The sequence below is a fragment of the Paroedura picta genome, chromosome 3 (genome assembly GCF_049243985.1).
Source record: "Paroedura picta isolate Pp20150507F chromosome 3, Ppicta_v3.0, whole genome shotgun sequence".
In the NCBI taxonomy this organism is placed as follows: Eukaryota; Metazoa; Chordata; class Lepidosauria; order Squamata; family Gekkonidae; genus Paroedura; species Paroedura picta.
Genome location: NC_135371.1, coordinates 131,746,266 through 131,766,419, shown reverse-complemented (window position 1 = coordinate 131,766,419; position 20,154 = coordinate 131,746,266). Strand labels below are relative to the sequence as shown.

General features: G+C 42.0%; 1 protein-coding gene across 1 annotated transcript in view; it reads left to right on the top strand.

Annotated features, from left to right (window-relative positions):
• The first annotated feature begins 3,583 nt into the window (after positions 1-3,583).
• The window catches only part of OTOP2 (otopetrin 2), a 91,359-nt gene continuing 74,788 nt past the window's right edge, over positions 3,584-20,154 (top strand). Inside the window, exon 1 of the mRNA XM_077327880.1 lies at positions 3,584-3,835. The gene's annotated coding sequence lies outside the window, so the exon portion shown is untranslated. The remainder of the gene's footprint in view (positions 3,836-20,154) is intronic.

The window sequence follows — 20,154 nt, the reverse complement described above, 5'->3', positions numbered from 1 at the left end:
TAGGAAACTTGCTGAGCAAAAAGGATAACCTAGCCAGAAATCTCAAGCAGAGGCAAACTTTGAAATTAACCAATAAGGATTAACCAATACATTTTCATGCTATTTAAATGAAAAAAAGCATACAAGAAGAAAATAATTAAGATGGTATGAAAGAAGATTGCTATTTTGGATCAGAAAAGATCAATAGCTGCATCCCGCAACATGAAGAAGTCCATAAAGAGAGAAGTAGCCAAGCAAACCATGCATGCAAGCTGGGTACATTCTGTGGATCCAGGAACAGCACACACAAGACTAGGTCCGGCATAATGTTTAAATGCCCCAAAACCAGATATGGGCAGTTAGCTCCTGAAACTGTGTCTGAATTAATGAAATAAAGAAATGGGAACTTGCTAATGATTTCAGCAACTCTGTGGCAAAGAAACCTCCAGAGTGAGGTAATTCAAAAAGGGGCTTTCTCAGGTAGCTGCAGCATTTGCATTTTTGCTTGAATAGGTATTTGGGTGTGGTGGAGTCACTGTGCTAAAATAGGCTTGACAATCTGATGAACATGGATGGGGAAATGTCTGAGGTTGATAACTTAGTTAGGGGGAAAATTAGGAAAAAATAAGTCCATATGTTGAGATAGCATTGAGGGTCATCTGAGAGGATTAACATACTGCCATAGTGAAGAGTCCTTTGTTGAGGTGTTCTAAGGTGTGGAAAGGTTCCCCTGTACAATTAGGTTACTCTATGATAGCCAAAATGTTTCTAGAGAAACATGGCAACTGACTAGATCACTCTTGTCCTACTTCTGGCACACAAACATGACTGGACAAATTCCTTGGCCCACCCATACTTTGCTAAGGTCTACCAGAAATATTAGTAGAAAGGGTGATTCACAGGCAAACTCCCCCTTATGCACAGGGTGGGGGGCCTTGGGTCCTAACACGGGGTCTCTCTGATCCTGGCCTAACCACAACATTACAATTATATGTTCTGAGAGAGACTGGCCCAGAAAACAGGCAGTGGTAGCCAATAGGGAATAGTAGTCAGTGTTGTGGTAGTCTGGAAGTGCCAGGCTCAAATCTGCACTTTGTCATGGAAGCCTGACAGCTGTTACTGTGAGGGATAGGTCAGACAGATCTAGAAAGGAAACGAACTTTCATCATACAATATGAGAACAAAAAAAAGTACTCATGGCCATAGCCCCCTTCCCTATTTCACACAAAAAAAGCAAACCTAGATTCAGGAGTGTTCCTAAAGTTTTGATATTATGAGACAAGGCAACAGGAACTCTGTTATAGAACAGCCTATTTCCTGTAGAACATTATCATCCCCAGTAGCTTCATCCCGTTTTGTCTAGATTCAATATTAATTTTGTTATACCTGGAGCTTAATTTGAATCAAGGCTTAACACCCAGGGTTATTTTCAGTGCCAGAACTAAGTGACTATAAGCATGTGTAGAATGCCTTTCTCTTATCCATGAGTAACAACAACCAGTTTATTTGAGAAATGCAGATTTCCAAGTCAGAAGGGCAACTTCTAGGTAGCAGAAGGATGTAGCATAGTGACTAAGTGTGAAAGATCGGAAGTTACCAGTTCAAGTCTTACATCAGTTCTGAACCTACTAGAAGACCTTAAGTAAGGTCATTACCGCTTCAGCCTTAGCCTGTCTGCCATATAATATTGACTTAATTCATAGTCATGTTAATACGAATAACTCAAGCCATGCCCTGCCTCCAATCTCAGCAGTATAGGGAGACTGTAGAAGTGAGGCTCTCAGCTCATATTCCTGGATTGCCTTCAGGTTATGTCCAGTGCAGGGCAAGATGCCCTACACAAAGTACTTCACCACATATGTACTTACCCACACACACTTTGCTACATCCTGATCTCCAGAGGGTTTATAGGATAGGGGAGAACCAGAGGGTTCCTCCACAATGGGAAAACAGATTACACTTCAGGCCATGTTGTGTTGTGGAAGTCTCTGGCAGCAGCAGACCATGAGAGGGCCACCCTCTGTTCCCTCCCCCTGGCATTCCTCCCATCAAGAAAAGAGTGGCCTGCGGAACAATCTGCCATTTTCTGGCACAGGACATGCAAAGGTTCTCCACCAGAATCTTCAGCAAATCCACAGAACTCAGAAGGTATGTAAAGATCTGATATTGGTCCTAGAATACATTTCCCTCCTATTACTGAATGAATCAACCCTGAGATTTAAATGATTACATGGTTGAATGCCAGTGAGGCAAGCGTGGGCTCAGATTAAGCTTCCTACTGACCTCTAGTGGTACCACGCAGCAAGTATCAAGGAAGCCCAGGGAAACAAGCCATCCACACTTTTATAGCTTCACATAGGGCATAATCAACTTGCAGCCACAAGATATGGTGATGGCCACGAATTTAGGTGCCTTAGCAGGGGAGTAGCCAAATTAATAGAAGATAGGTCAATAGTTGGTAGCCACAATAGCTAAATGGAAATTCCTTCTTCAGAGGTTATGTGCTACTAATCCTAATTGCTGGGAGGCAACAGGTCTTGTCGTCATGCACTGTTTATGGACTTCCTGAATTCAAACCAATTCAGTTGGTTTTGCTGACTCCTTCCATATAAAGTGTACAGAATAGGGCATGGTTAGGCTGGACCAATGCTGGGATGGGCCTAGAATATTCCAGGAATACAGTTTGCTATTTTGGTGTTCAGACTATAGACCAGGAGTAGTCAAACTGTGGCCCTCCAGATGCCCATGGACTACAATTCTCATGAGCCCCTGCCAGCATTTGCATTTGCTGGCAGGGGCTCATAGGAATTGTAGTTCATGGAGATCTGGAGGGCCGCAGTTTGACTACCCCTGCTATAGACCTATGAACAAGAGCACCAAAGCTGTTTTGGTGTAGTGGGTCCCCTTCCTATCTGAAATGCATATAAGAGAAACCTGTGGTTTAACCCTTAGGAAATTATAGGATGAAGAAATTCTCAGTTTTACAAATTCCAAAATCATCTCCTGGGCATTCAGGGGTCAATGGTATATGATAAACATCAATGTTATAAAAAATATTAATGGCTCCTTGTTTTCTCTCCCGTTATTCCTGCCACATGTGGTTTACTATACTGGCTTTGTACAGTGTAACAACTTGAGTACTGCAGTTAAACTCTATAGAATTCTGTCCCATTGAAAAAGTACAACTCAAAACACATTGGAGTGTTTAGCACCATGTCCCACAAGAAATCAGCTTTCTTCTCAGCATGTTGGTTTTCCTTTGCCTTTCTGGAATGTGACTCTTTTGTTTACCTACTTTACTCACCAAATTGGTGTAGCCTCTGCCTTTTTAAGGGCCGATTTCTACTCTCATTTGTAGCCCAGCAGAGTTTCCTTAGCCTAACTAAGGATAGAATTCTTACCTGGCCAGTTAATAAGACAACAATCATTATGTAAGCTGATTGTCTCCTAAAGAAATGCCATGTCTATAGAATGGGGGGGGGGGAGAGCGAATTCATCGGTCTTACCTAACAGAAGCCAACCTGAAGAGCAGCAGTGTTTGCCAGTAGAGCTGCTGCAGCAACTGGAAGGGGTGGGGCCACAGCTGAGAAGGAGGTAGGGAATGTAGCTAGGACTAAGAGAGTGCTATAGAAACACCTGCCAGACTCATTCTGCTCTGAGTGTCTCTGCTGAACCTGCTAGGTGCTTCATCATTACTCTTCAGGCAGCTTCCTGGATCTTCTAGTCAGCCTGGAATGAAGACAAACTTCTGCGTCCCTGACAGAATACAGCAGCAAGCAATACACTTCAGTGCATCTCTTCTGCAGCGATAGTTACTCAAGTGGCCACACACCAGAGAAGGGAGTGATGGAGCAAGGTCAGTGGGGGAAAAAAGAAGATGCTTCTTCTCGTACTTTTCTTAAAGTGGAGTCTGGGAATATGCAGGATTGATGGCAAAGGCGAGAGAATGATGTTTGAACCAGCGGCACCTTTAAGGCCAACAAAATTTTGTTCATGTGGTAGCATTCTGATGGAAGGAAGCATGTTTAAAAGGGCTAATTTAAATAACAATATTGGTATAACCCTTCTAAGGAGCTTTTCCTGGTTTACATCTGGCTGATGATTAATTGAAAGCCTAGACTTTAAGTAAAGATAAAATGTTGAGCTGCAGACTCTGGGTTTGCCTTGTTTGACAATGTGGGTGCTGTACCTTCCTCCTCACAGCAATGGTCATTCTGTTTAAAGACTCTCCATGATTTGTTCTTTATCCCTCTGAGCCATGGGAGAGAGTCTCATCAGGGCACTGGTCACCAGTCAAGATTACTGTGCCTTAATGGTGACGGTGCAACAAAGCAGGCATCAAGCTCATCTCTTTTTGGGTTGAAAATGGATCAAGCTGTGAGAGACACATCTGGGATACATCCAAGCAGTGAGGCACATCCAGGACACACACATTGGCTACTTCCTTAATGTCTGCTCAGAAAAAAAAATGAAACCTCAACTGGTAGTTTAAAGATGATAGGATAGAGCCATTGTTTTCCGCATATACATGCGCACACATACCATAACACGATTTATTTCTGGCTGGGCTAGTTTTGCAGGGTTTTAGTGCTTCAAAAGCCTGTTAAGCCTGTTTGACCAGGGATGATAGAGGAACAAAACAATTATGTGCACACTGCAGGTAATCCACAAAGGCTCTATCATGCCACCTTCAGTCTTCTACAAGGACCTATTGACTGTCTTCAGCTTGAAAGGTCCATCAGGTCAGAATCCCATCTCATCGTACCTGAGACAATCTTTGGAAAGCAACTACTGATTCCACAGCCCCCCCCCCCCCCCTTTTTGCTTCTCTCTCAAACTTCTGTAAAATCTAGGCCATTCTCAGATGCTAATTTTGTGCTGTCCAGAGATATTTGACAAACTTTTTGGTGTATCATGCAACAAGGCACTGGTTACAGAGACAATGGTACCCTTTGACCTCTTGTTTATGTTATAAATTGCACACATGTATTAAGTTCTTCCAGAATGGACATCAGAGATTGTTTCTCGCAGTATAGCAAATACTGTTGCACGTCTAATTCCTATTTATTTCACCTTTTATAGTTTTGCATTGATTTTCTACAAAAGACATTTATTCCAATGGAACAGGAGCATGCTTAAATATTGCAGCCCGTATGTTCTCCTCCTTGGGTTATGGGTTCCAGCCTTGTGTAACAGTCAGATATGCATTGTGGGTCTCCACAATAATACAGTATGTGGTGTCCAGTTCAAACTGGGATCATGGCCTACATGGAGAGGGGATGTCGCCCCCCCCCTTCCCAGTAGCCCCTGTGGGCAATATTTGGCCTACTGAGAAAACCCATGTGTAGCCCAAGACAAATTCAGAAAGCTCCATAGAAGGCTGAAGTCTGGGGTTGGCAACAGCTTGGAGAAAAATGTCTTGTTCCTTGTTGTTGTTGTTGTTGTTGTTGTTGTTAGGGGCAAAGTCGTGTCCGACCCATCGCAACCCCATGGACAATGATCCTCCAGGCCTTCCTGTCCTCTACCATTCCCCGGAGTCCATTTAAGCTTGCACCGACTGCTTCAGTGACTCCATCCAGCCACCTCATTCTCTGTCGTCCCCTTCTTCTTTTGCCCTCGATCGCTCCCAGCATTAGGCTCTTCTACAGGGAGTCCTTCCTTCTCATGAGGTGGCCAAAGTATTTGAGTTTCATCTTCAGGATCTGGCCTTCTAAGGAGCAGTCAGGGCTGATCTCCTCTAGGACTGACCAGTTTGTTCGCCTTGCAGTCCAAGGGACTCGCAAGAGTCTTCTCCAGCACCAGAGTTCAAAAGCCTCAAAAGTCTTGTTCCTTAATGTGTGGAAATGGGCAGCTGAAGATTTTGATGGCATAGGGCTGTTTTTTCTTTTCTTTTAAGATCCCTTTATAGTTTTGTAAAAAGGGAGGACATTTTTTCTCCAAATTGTTGGCAACATTAAACTTTTCTCCATGCACTGGAACTGAGGAGAACCTACAACTCGTATAGGACTGTTATGTATGTATGTATAGATGTATGTATGTATGTATGTATGTATGTATGTATGTAGATTTTTATACCGCCCTTCCATGTAGCTCTGGGCGGTTTACATGAAACATCATAGAACAGTTACATAGAACATATAACAATATAAGAATACTATAGATAACAACCATGACATAACATGCCAACCAGAACAGTATTTTAATAGAACAATAACATTGACAATCCCTGGGTAGGTTCGATTGTTCAGTCTGATGGGGGGAAGGGGGACCAGTAGATGTTTTGAGCTGGTCGGCCTCAAACAAATGCCTGGCAGAGGAGCTCCCTTTTGCAGGCCCTGTGGAATTGTGGAAGTTCGGGCAGGGCCCTGATCTCTTCAGGGTGCTCATTCTATCAGGTGGGGGCCAGGACCGAGAAGCCTCTGGCAATTGTTAAGTGCTTCTTTGAGGCCAGGGATCCGCAGCCAATTTGAGGTGGCGGAGCGTAAAGCTCTTTTGGGGGTATAGGCAGGGTGGAGATCTCTCAGATATATAGAGTGAGTACCCCAGACCCAACCTGTATATTTTGCGATGTGTGAACAGGTCTGAGCATTGCAAAGTAGATAAGTCAGGAGCAACAGGGCCATGTGCAAACAATTGAAGAGAGTGCTCAGAATTAAACTTTGTTGGTAAAGGTACCAGTAGATTCAATTTTGTTCTACATCTTAACCTGAAAGTCTTGTTGGTCTTTATTAATACATGGGTGGCCAAACTGCGTCTCTCCAGATGTCCATAGACTACAGTTCTCATGACCCCTGCTAACAATGGTGACCAAAATCCAAAGGAAGAAGAATAAGGGAAGAGGGAAGGCTTATTGATTTGGAGTAAAAATACTCAAATAATACCTAAACCTACAGCCTGAGACTGTTACGTATGAAAAATCTAATAGGTAGAAATGGTTGTTTGTTTTGAGAGTCCTGTAATTCTTAGGGCAGCATTTCTCATATTAGATATTCTTAACCCAAAACATTTCCTTAACTTGCTTAGGTAGGAACTTAATTTGTTTGGAAGGCACTGAAGCATAGGCCTTGATGGCTGTGGTCGTTCAAGTGGAACTAATACAAATCTCAAGCTAGTAGTTATCTCTGATCCAAACCACCCACTAAAGTTAGAACAATGTTTTGTAATTTCATCTAGGCCTCTCTACTCAACTGTAATCCCTGTGGAGTTCAGTGAGTTTATTCCAATAGGTTAATTTGAGTATGCAATTTTATACATGTTTACTTGGAATAAGTCCCTTTGCATTCAAAGAGCTTACTTCTAGAAAAGCATGCTTGGGGTTACCGTGTACTTAGAAGGATGTCACTCTCTTTAGAATGGATCTATGACTAGGTCACCATGTACATTTGTCATGAGCACTAAATTGAGGCATTTCTAGATATTTTTCTTCAATGACCCCATATATATAGTTTCACATTTTAATTATGATTGTGTTGAACAACAAAATGATAGATAAGGAACTTTGCTTTCCAAACATTGCATTTTAATTTGATTATGAAATGTAGGCATGAAATTGCTCTATTAAATATTTGTCTGCTTACAATGCTCAGAGGAAGAGCAAATTGTGTTATGCTGCCTTGTAAAGCATTTGTCTTCTATGAAATAATATTTTGGGGGATGATGTCCTCCTGCATAATTTCTCATTAGCTGATTGATGCAAGAGGTATGATATCTCTAGCCTTCCCAAAACAAGAATGCCAAACTCAGTGGTATCTTGCAGATATTGAATGGCTGCATGATGGGAAATGGGAGGAGCAGGAAACAAGGTCTGTGCTGGGAAACAGGAGAAATACTTATTGTAAGATGGCCATTCCTGTCTCTGTTGTCACAGGTGAAAGCTGTGTCAGCATTAGCAGTAGACAGGGTTGGGGAGATGCTAAGGCACACCCATGCTGTAAAACGAACAATTTAAGATTTGGATTGTGATATTGGTTGGATGATTAAATTAGGTGTACCAAAGATATAACTGTTGGTTTACAAACTGAGGGTTTTACCTTGTATTAGATAAGTTTTGGATCCTTTGATCCACTGTGGAGTAACAAAATTAAATTCTGTTCTTTCTAGCTGATGGTTCCAAATTAACGTCTTCAGTTTAGAGCCAGTGTCATGTAACAATTACAATGCTGAACTAGAATCTGGGAGACCCAGTTTCAAATCCCTGCTCTTTCATGGTAGCCTTGGGCCAGTTACACACTCTCAAACTAACCTATGTCACACGGTTGTTGTGAGAACAAAATGGAAAAGAGAATGATTTGAGCTGCTTTAGATCTCCATGGGGTGTACAGGAAGTTAATGATAGAATTCTTTGGGATTGATCAGTTATTTTCATTTTGGCGTCACTTTCAGGGATGAGAATGGAGAAACTTTTCCATAAACCTTGAGACAGGTTCCCCCAGAACAATCTTTTAATGCTTCTACACAAATCAGGCTGATTTTATTCAATAGCGCACCAAATAAAATCATGGAAGGCATATCTTCTCTCGTGTTGTATACAAATTAATAGAAGTAACTAAGAAAGTACAATTTAATAGGATTTCTGTTTGCCGGTGTAAGCAACATGAAATGGAAAAGGGAATGGGGGAAGAAGAAAGGCAGAACCCCACTGAGGGGCCAAATGGAAAGGATGTTATTAGAGGAGAAAGAGCGTCTAATTGTATTCTATCGCCCACAACCAATGCTAATCCGGATCTGGCCTTGGGTGAAAGTATGGATATGGATTGTGCATTTTCTTTTTAACCACCACTTAGAAAGTGCCAGGGATACAAGGATGTCCCAGTACTTCAGGGGAGGTGGACACAGCTTTATGAGTCATAAGATTCTGCATTGAAACTTGAAGAAATTGCTTCTTTTCTACCTTCCTCAATTGAACTAACCATCCATGTATAGATCTGCAGACAGATATCTGCTATGGTCACCACTATGGGCCTGGAATTGCTGCAGACACTTGCATGATGACATGATGGGAGAAGTTGTGATATGTATGAACTTATTTAGCTGCCTCATAACAAGTCGGACCATTGATCCCCAAAGCTCTACTCCAGGCTTTCTCAACCAGGGTTTTGTGAAACCCTGGGGTTTCTTGACGGACCTGGATGGGTTTCCCAAATGGGTATGTTAATTATTGATTTTTAATATATTTTTTAAATGTTAAACATTTTTCAGGTGCTATGACCATATACAGTCATGTCTACCCACCCACCCAAAATGGCCATTGATGAGCCTGAAGGGGGTGGAGAGGGAAGGGGCCAGAGTGGGCATGTACACAGCTGTGCTTCCCAACTATATTCTGCACTATTGAGCAACTTCTGGAAATTCTCAAAGCCTGAAGAATGTTTCCGGGGTTTCACAATAATAAAAAGGTTGAAAAAGGCTGGCCTACTCTGATAAATCTTTAATAGTGCCTTGTATCTGAGGTTCTTTAACTGGAGATGCAGGGGAGGGGAGGCTGAATCCAGGACTTTCTACACGCATAGTCAGTGAGCCAATATTCCTCTCCTTCAAAGGGACCCAGGAGCAGCCATTGTACTTTTAACTGGAGTAGAACAGGATAGAACTTCTTGGGAAAAGCTGTAAACCATCTGCCTCCAGTGGCTAATACGGATGTGATGGATTATCCCTTCAACACCAAAACAAGATTCTTCCAGTGTGGCATGGCAGTTAAGAATATCAGCCTCTGATTTGGAGCACTACTCCACATGCAGGCAACTGGGTGACCATGGGCTAGTCACAGTTCTCTTAGTACTCTCTGAGCCCCACCTACCTCATAGTGTGTCTGTTGTAAGAGAGGAAAGGAAGATGATTGTAAACTACTTTGGGACTTCTTCAAGTAGTGAAAAGCGAGGTATAAAAAACACATCTTTTTAAATCCATTTATCAAATAGATTATTATTTAGTTTAAAAATGATATTTAATAAAAGCTAGGGCTCCTAAGAAGCTACTGTTTACCTTCTTCGTAATTAGGGGAGAATGGTTTCCTACTGTTAACTAGAGATCTGATCTGCAGATGCTCAGGGGAATTCTTCTTTTTAAAATAATACTTCATGTTCCAGCACTGAACCCTAGCACTGAGAACATGGTAAACAGTACCTGCCTCCTGTAGCTTCTCTGATAGCTGAACGGAAGTGCTTTATCTAACCTCATCTTCAGATTAACCCATTTCCTAGTAAGGCTAAAGTAAATTAAAAGATTATGAGCTCATCTTTTTATGTGCATGTCTGTGAAGTTTCCTCCATCTCCGCTGCCATGTGAAGATAAGCCTGGGAACAAAATGGAAGGGGAGTGGTTTGCTGTAATGCAGGAATTTCTTTATGACTGAAAGAACTCTTTCAATGTCTCCAGCATGCTGCAAATATTTTCAGTTGCACTGCGTGTGATTAACTTGTAGCACTTGCTGTTGCTGGATATCAGCAAGGGCTGAATCAGAGGGAGGCAATACCGACATGACTAGGATGAGCACATGTAGTAACACTAGCTGGGATGTGAAGAGTCCGTTAAATGGTTCAGGCATAAGATGGGGACAGAGCTGCCATTGCGTCACCATAATATTGTTTGTTTTGTGGTTTGATTTTGTCCTCTCTCTGCACTCACCTGCTGTGATAGGTAGATACATGTCACCCAAGGCTCAGCTGTAAAAATATTTACCAAACAGAGGATAAGCTTGTAACCTTAAGTGCAAGAGTCTCTCCTGCAGGAGTAATAGAAACTCAAGGCAAACAGTTCTGCAGAACCTGGCTGATGAAACATTTCTATTTAAACTAGCTTCAAAGCCCATTCCTAAAAACGGGCCTTGAAAGGGTACCCTCTCCTGGCCAGGCAGCTTAAGGTGGCTTTGGGCGGCAGCTTGCAGCCAGGTCAAGTGGTGTGGGCGGAGGCTGGGCAACTCGTTAGCAGGCAGTCAGAAGGCCAGGAGTCCCTTGTCAGTAGGCGCAGCCAAGCAGGCCAAGAGGCCCTCGTTAGCAAGCTCTCCACCACGACCCTTTGCCCAGGACCCTTTCCCTTTCGCTGCTGCTGGCTCCAGCACTTAGGCATCTGAGAGCAAAGGGGCTAGAGTCCAGGGACTGAGGGCGGGAGCTGCAGGGGCAGGGCTAATCAGGGCAAAGCTGGCTGCACCTTGATTGGCCCTATTTCAACTTGGACAGCCGGACACATCCCACCCCCTAGGCTGTTTCAGAAATATACAGAGGAACAACAATGGATATGGATAAAGGCAACAGCATCCTGCTTGGTTTCCCTTCCTGGTTTTTCCAGTTTTGTTATCTTTGACATAAATGTATCCTCATCATACACTTGGCTTCTACCATGATTTAGCTGGTCTCCCCTATTGTAAGTGAGAATACCATCATCTGGGTGTGTGGTAGGATTGTTATTCCTGGTATGGAAATACCTGAAGGCTTGTGGAACCTGGTAGTGATGTCCATAGAGTCCACCCATGCTATTTTCTTCAGGGGAAATAACCTCAGGAGTCTGAAGGTCAGTTGAAATTCCAGGAGAACAGCTCCTACCTGAAGGCTGGCAACCCTAGTTTAGGCCTAGCAATATCTAGTGTTAACTTCCAGAGACAACCTAATACGCATACTTATCCTTCATGCATATCCTCGGTTTGCTTGATTCCCATTTATCAAAATCTGATTATGCACCATAGACACAACAGCAACAGGATGGATGTGTATAGAATATAACATTTTGCAATCACTGCAATTATATGAGATTATGGTTTTTTCAGGCCAGGGCTATATGCTATCTAAAGACTGCATCATCCAGATTCCAGGCTATCGGAGTACATTTTCAAGTCACATGGAGCAATGGGTGTTTGGAAATGCCAAGAGCTGTTCTATTTTACTATGTCATCATTCTGATATATTGCCCTGGCAAGGCAATCGAGTTGATCTCATAAGAGGGAAATAAAAATAAAATACTTATTTTTCTGCACAAGGGTTTGGCTCTCAAATGCAGCTTTGAAAACAGAAGATAGATACCAACTGTACTGAGGTGGCAAAGACTGGTGGCGGTGGAATGTGATGTCCACTCACGGTCAATTTATGGCAACCCCATAGAATTTCAAGGCAAGAAATTAACAGCAGTGATTGGCCATTGCATATCCATGTATTGTGACTCTGGACTCTCTCAGTGGTCTCCTATCCAAGTACTAATCAGGGCTGACCCTGCTTAGCTTCCAAAATATGATGAGATAAGGGTAGTCTGGGTTGATGAGGTCAGGGCTTCATTCACTTTGTGACCTGGGAATGTATAATGTTCTTTTAAAAATCAATTTCATCCCATAGCTACCAATGTGGGCCCTCTGGGACCTTCCAACTTTCCACAGGGCCTGTAAAACAGCTCTTCTGCCAGGTCTATGGTTCTTTTAGTACCCTTGGATATAATTCATCTGGCCCAGGGGACTTAATTTCATTTAAAGAAATGAAAAGAAACTAAGAGTTTATGAACTACTCCTACAATGATCCTAGGCTGCAACTCTCATCCCTCATCATGTGGTATGATTTTGCCACAATGAGCACAATTTCCCTCTTAAGAGAAGACTGAAGAGAAGTAGGAACTGAGTAGTTCAGCCCTCTCTTCATCACCTGTTACAATTTCACTTTCATGGTCCTACCATGTCCTTAACTCTTTTTTCTTACTTTAAATGTAACTAATCTTTTTTTGTTGTGTTTAGTATTTCTCACTAGCCTAAACTCCTACAGAGCCTTATCTTTTCTAACACTCTCCCTAGAGGCATTGATTACTTGTTTATATTCACCCTTGGTTATAAGGCCCTCCTTCCATTTCCTAAATGGATCTTTTTTATTACAAATCTTTGAAAGCAGTTTCTGCAGTTCCCCTGGCTTCTTTAGGCTCCTCCTGTTTTTCCTTCTCAGGGGAATTGTTTGTGATTGTGCCTTCAGTGTTTCACTTTTAAGAAACTCCCAACCCTCATGAACTCCTATCTCCTTAAGTTATTCAGACCACTGAATTCTACCTAGCATAACTTAGCTAAAATTTGCTTTCCTGAAGTCCAGCCTATATGTCTGACTATGTACAGTTTTCTCTTTCCCAAGATTGCAAAATCCAAAATCACATGGTCGCTTCTACCAAGTGCACCCACTACTTTCACCTCATCACCAGTTCCTCCCTATTGGTGAGAATCAAGTCTAAAATTGAGGACCCCCTGAGAAATGAAGTTGTCAGCAAGACAAGTCAAGAATTTATTGGACTTTTCATTTTTAGCAGAGTTGGTCTTCAAAGAGATATCTGGGTAACTGACCACTATGTCCTGTTTTTGTAATCTGGTCTAGGAGCATCTCATCCAAGTCCTCTGCCTGGTCTGGTGGTCTATAGCAGACCCCTACAATAATACCAGTATTGTTTCTTACTCCTTTTATTTTTTCCCAAAGATTCTCAACTGAACTTCCATGCTCAGATATATGTGTTTCTTCACAAGTATACACATTTATTTGTCTGTCCCTTTTAAATAAGGTGTACCCCCTCAATCCTAATATTCCAGTTGTGAGTGTTATCCTACCAAGTATCTGTAACACCTATTAGGTCATAGTTCCCTTCCTCTATTAGGATTTCTAGTTCTTCCCGCTTGCTTCCCATACCCTGTGCACTAGTGTAGAGAGACTGTAATCCTTAATTCCCAGGGGTTCAGTTTTTCAATTTACCTGTACGTTAATGGTTCCCTGCATATGTGAAATGTACCTGTAAATCTGCAGGGTTCCCATATACAGCAATAGTATTTCTAGGGTATGGAGACCTATGCTCTTGCACCCACCCTGGCAAGTAAAGGAAGGACTTGGCAGTGCATATGCTAGCAATGAGTGGCATGACCTGAAGCTGGGCATGGTAGCTGCTCACAGTGGTGCGATGACTGGCGGCCACCCAGCACAAAACCCACACCCTTCCTTCTGACATGGGAATCAGCATGGGCTGCCACCCAACGGTTGCCATTCCCCCATCCCACCTTCCTGATGACAGGGATGAACCAAGAGACTTGTGGCCCAAGGCAGTTGGCCCCTCAGCCACGGCCAGGAGTGGGAGCATTGGGACATCAGGTGCCAGGCAGGGCTATTATGCAAGTGAGTCTTTCTCTGCAGTGACCCTATGGTGGCAATACTTACCTTAATGGACCAATGGTCTGATTCAGTATAAAGTAAATTTAGGCATATATGCTTTCGCCTAGGTTCAGACCTGATTCTTCTTGATGGCCGCTTGACTTTATTCTGAATAGAATAATAGTGTGATAAATGAAGTCAGGCCACCACAGAACCCTCTGTCGTTCCCATTCTCTCACATAAGAAATGTATAGTCATCCACTAAAACGTGCTCATAGTTTTGAGATTTGGGCACATCACCCACTTACAAAAAGTGTGGTGCCATAAGCAGAAGCTCAATGGAGGTGGCAGACATTCAATAGATGCACCAATCATTTAATCACCAACATCTCTCTCTCCATGCAATTTCTCATTTTATAAGTGAGGGAACTTCGGAATGGGCCAATGCAAGACATCACGCTAAAATCATACAGGAAATGTGCTGAGGAGTTGGGAAATGCAGGCAGAGTTTCTGCACCACCCACCAGCGAAATGGTAAGAGGTAGCATTTCAAGGAGGTGACTGTTCTGCTCTTTTAGTATTTGCCGTAAGGCAGTGAAGGGATGATTGAGTCTGTGGTGGAACAATTCTGCTCTGGCCTGCAGGCTGTGTTTCACTTGGCCATCCTGGGTTTTCCTAACACCTGGAGGGGCTTTTCTTCCTATGAGTTCAACTACTGTCACCATCTGACAGTAGGAATTGCCTACTGGGAGGGCCATGATTCCTAACTTCTCTTCCACATTCTGAGGCCTTGCCTTGGCATCTCCCACTACTCAGTCTGGTTACTATGGGGACAGCTTACTGCCTTGTGCACCACTTGCCAAATGATTGCCCTCTCCTTCCTTCTGCTGCTCTTTTTAACATGATGTATCCAGCATGGTGGAAGTCTATGTGGCACAGAGAACCACTACCAGGATCAAAAATTATAAAGCATTTATTTAAAAGAATATGTTCATAACCATACATTCAGTACAGCACCAGATTGAGCAAGGGATTCAAAAGAAAAGAGCAAAACACAGTTCTTCTGTCCCTTCCTATATACATGCTCTGTCTGTTGTTAAATATAAGGCTTAACTTAGACAGATACCTATTTTTACAGGAGTTCCATTACTTTCAAGCCTCCTTGCACTGTGCAGACCAGCACATGGCAATGGCTGCCTCTTCCAGACCTCAGTTAAGAACTTTGTCCACTGTCTTCAGTGGAATTAGCTGCTGTGTAAGATGAATAATCATGCTTATCAGGATCCCCAACAACCATCTTAACCTAGCAGGAATTCTATTGATTCCAGCAGAATAATCTTAGCCATGTGGGCACAACCTCCAGTCCAGTTGCAATAAGTGATCTAGATGGGCCTTCCAGCTTCTGGCTGAGAGGAATCTGACATTTGAGGGCAGTGTTCTCCCAAGAAGGAGTTCTCATTTTGTTTTATTTCAATTTAGGTTTAGTCCCAATGTTGTATGTTTATCCTGGTTTTAACACCTTCGCTTCTCTGTTTTAGTAGGTGGGGGAGAAATAAGAGTTTTAATAAGTGAGAAGACATGGAAAGCCAGGTGGTGGTGCAGTTGAACCTTGTGAAGTGTTCTTTTTTCTTTCCTCCCCCTGTGTTTTATTGGGCTGTGGCTCTTTTTCTAGTGCTGCCAATCTCAATGAAGGATGGCCCTATGGACAAGTCCAATTCTAATTTAATGCAATCATCCTGCACTTTACAAGCTGATTAACAAAGTTAAATCACTGATAGGATGGGAAATCTCGAGCAAAATCTGACACTGATTATAGGTCTCTACAGAAAAGACTATAAATCAGCTACTCAGTCACTTTCTCCTGCTAAACTTTGGTCCTTCATTAAGTCCACGGGAGGGATTATCCCCTTCCTGGTAATGAGGCCTTCTCAAGTGCTGTCGCCCTCTAATGTGTTGGAAAGGCCTCTTCCTGTGCCCCAAGAACCAACAGTCTTTGTTTGCTGATTTACTGATAGCATTACGTCAGCTTGCCAATTCAAGGCCCAACTGCCGTCATCTATAAAGCTATTATGCTGGAATGCTGCAGGGTGGTTCTCTAGGTCCATATGTGAAGAAACTTTGTTCCTTTTATCAGCTTTTGATATCGTTTTTATCCAGGAGACATGGTCAACAAGATTCACATTCCTGAATTTTTGTTTTCACAAAAAAAAGCTTTGAAAGGATCTGTGGGTTGCCCTAGTGGGGGACTGGCTTGTCTAATATCATTAGCCCTGGTATTATAGGCACCTGAGGTCCTTTGAGGAACTTATAGTAAGGATGATGTGTCAAGCCATTTTTATCAATTCTGTCATTCTCCTTATCAAGCACACCATAGTATTCCTATTCTGCTGTATGCAGATGATGTAGGTTTGACAGTAAACTACCAGAAATCTAAGGAAGTGGTTTTTACTATTTAAATTTTTTTTTAAGGAATCCTGAAATATGCCATTGGCCCTTGAGGACAGTCATAGTAGAACAATTTTTTTTTTTTTTGGATCTTGTGTTTAAAAGGCTCTGCATCAAAAATTGTAAGAAGCAAAATCATAACTTGTATTTGGGGTATTTTGAGTTTCTTTTGAACAAGAGGAAAGAGATGTGTACCGAGGGCTATTCAAGTTTTTAATCTAAAAGTAATCCCTATTATTTTATATAAGGTAGTAATAAAAATTCAGGCAGTCATGGAATCTATTGACTTCCCACTTCTTTACTTCCTTAGAAAGCTGCTAAATCTACAATATCGTGTTGTTTGCATACTGAATTTGGTCAACCATCACTGGAGGCTAGGCCATGGATAGTTGTATTTAATCTGCTGGATCAATAGCTAGCTGGCTTTATTGAAGAACGATTATAAATCATCATGGATAAGAAATTGTCACCTATTGGCTTTATCACTTGAATTGGGGCTTGCTGAATTTTATCAAGGAAATGGGTCTCACTGAATTAGCAACTAAAAAGCTGATATTTTACAATAGTTCTTTTCTTTGTGCTTGAGGAGTTTATTCTTCATGATTTTTTGGAATATTTCCCCCCAATTATCTTCCCTGCTATAATTACTGTCTGACCACACTTAGTCTAGTCAGGACTTTTACTCTTGCTGGAATGAATGCCCATTCAATGGTGGTTATGAGAAACAACATCTTCCGTAATCTGAATTTGCTCTTGCTCCCTTGGTGAAATCTCTGGGGGGGGGGGGGTTGTAATGCACTCTATATACTAATCTAAGATGCCATTTTATTCTATCATGGCTGGGGAATTTCTGTTTTAATCCAAGCAGAGTACTCCTCTTTCTATTCTCAGATCAAAATCCTAGTATAACCTTGAATGTTGCAAAAAAAAATCCCTTTCTGACTTTTGGGAAATAGAGATTATACCGTATATACTCACATATAAGCCGAGGCACTTAATTTTACCACAAAATCTCGGTAAACTTATTAACTCACATATAAGCCGAGGATGGGAAATGCAGCAGGCTACTGGTAAATTAACAGGGTGGCCAAAGTGCTTAATCCATGCTCCATCATCACAGGCTTTCCCATCCAGCTTCCCTCCCAACAAATACAGAAAAGTCAAGAGGATGAATAGCTGCTGGTTTTTGTACCCCGCTTTCACTAACCAAAAGAGTCTCAAAGTGGCCTACAATTGCCTTCCCTTCCTCTCTTGATGCGAGAAACCCTGAGAGAGCATTGACAGAACTGCTCTGTGAGAACAGCTCTGGCAGGAGAACCAAACAGTGCCCCCCAGGCCAGCAAACCAGAGCAGATCAATAGTACCCAAAGTTGGCAACCTACTACAACAGCTACCAAACTGGGGGCTACAGTACCCCCCAGAACAAAACACTGAAAGAAATAACTGTAAAACTGAAAACTGAAATAAAGAACTGTAAAAATCAACTTTTAAAAGAAACACAACCCCAAGAAGAAAAGGCAAACAATGCTGTCCCTCAGATAAAAGAAGAAACACTGAAAAAAAAGTAAATCCCAAAGCACCCCCAAAACCCACTCCATCCCACTCACAGAAACCAAAAGAATAGTTTGGAAGAAGTGATTAGGAAAAGAAGGGGGAAAATAACAGAATCCCTCAGTCAGCTTTCAAGATATTTGCAGAAGGCAATGGTTAGCTCGGAGCAATTAGTTCACTTGCAAAGAGCTTAGTTTTTAAGATCTTTGCAGAAGGCAAAGGTTAACTGGAGGCCACTAGCTCACTTGCAAAAAGCTTAGTTTTTAAGATCTTTGCAGAAGGTAAAGGTTAACTGGAGGCCAATAGCTCGCTTGCAATGAGCTCAGGTTGCAAATGCAATGCTGTGTTTGGCTGGCTGGGGACAGGTTGTTAATTAATTACCCGCATATTAGCCGAGGAGGTCTTTTAAGTGCTAAAAACTGTGCTGGAAAACTCGGTTTATATGCGAGTATATACGATAATTGAAATTTAAGATTGTTTTACTGGTCAGAACATTAAGTTTCAGAGCTTTTATTGGACAAAGGAAAGAAAAAAGTGGGCTATGATGGTAGTATTTTTTATTAGATGTCCAAAAGCTGCAAATAAAATCCTAAAGTTTGTCTTCAATCTGAAATAATCCAAGGTTCAGCACAGCAATTGCTTCTTGCCATTCTGACCTCTGCAAGAGCATGTTCCATTGCTGCTCATGCACTGTGTCCCCCAATGTTATAGAATAGCTTTCCAGAGGAAATTAAGAGATAGATGCTATTTGCAGTGTTGGATAGCTTGTACAATCGGCATCCTTAGAAGAGTCTTTGGTTAAGTGAGGTGATTAGCGGATGGGTGCCCGAAATGATAAAGCTCTTTCCTGGTGAATATCTTAAAGTTTGTCAGAATTCTTATGTGTTTTTATCATTGTCACACACCACCTCACCTGGCTCCTACAAATCTGTCTTTTATGGGCCAGGCCAAAGAATTTCTTTTTTTAACCAAGCGTGTTAACATTTTATGGTCCATTTCTTTTCTGAAATCTGTTTTATGGGTATTTTTATGTCTCTGTCTTGGGTTGTTTTGATCAGTAATATGTGACAATTCATGCTTTTATCTGTAAACTGTCTAGATTGGAGGTCTGGTGAGACAGCATAAAAATTTCCTAAATAAACAGGCCAATGCAGGCTAAGGGAGTCCACATGATCTTTTATCAATAAAAGATACTAGGATCAATTTTCTAGTCTGGTTAAATTCAAGTAACAGGATTAAAAGCTCATCTCTGCTAGCTCATTGTGGTTTAATCTGGCTTTCATCCAAGTGCTGGCTTTCATCACTGTACTTCAGGGAAATTAGACATGAGGAAGTTGGGAGCAATGGTGTATATCTGCATTGCATGTCTTCATGTCTGCTTAAGACTAATCCTTCTTAATTAGATATTCTTTTCCCTCCTTGTTTGAGCTGCACAAAGCATTTTGTTCTGACAGATAAGGTGTATGTTGGGGGGGATAAATACACTAATTCAATCATTATATAATTGTAGGTATGCCAGTTCCCAGGTGGAACCTGGGGATCCCCCAATAATGATATCTCATCTCCAGACTATAGAGATCAGTTCCTTTGGAGAAAATGGATGCTTTGAAGGGTGGACTCTACAGCGTTGTATCCCACTGTGGTCCCTGTGCTCTCCAGGCTCTCAGTCTGGATCTAGAAACCTTCATACTGGTGCCCAGGGAGGACCTGTTTTCTACTGATAATTCAGCATTCTAATCTGGACTAGTATGCCCTGGAATTCATCTCCTGAGGAGCCACATTGCCATAATATAAAATCCTTTTGAAGAACTAAAAATAAGATCTCTTTGATTTCCAGACTTCTCTGCATTTGCATTTGTTTGTTTTCCTGAAGGATTTTATTTTCTGTGTGGCCTGTGAAAGGAGGGAGGGTGAAATTTAAAGAAAAAACCCGGATCCTCCTGAGTGAGGCTCTTGTGTAGTGAATGGCAGGAACACGAGAGTCCCTTGTGCTTGGTGGGTTGTAACTGAGGGCAAAGAACACCTGGATATAAAGAACAAGCAGAGCCAAAAAAAAAAACACCTTATAGTTTTTAAGGAAGATGCTTTCTGGTAA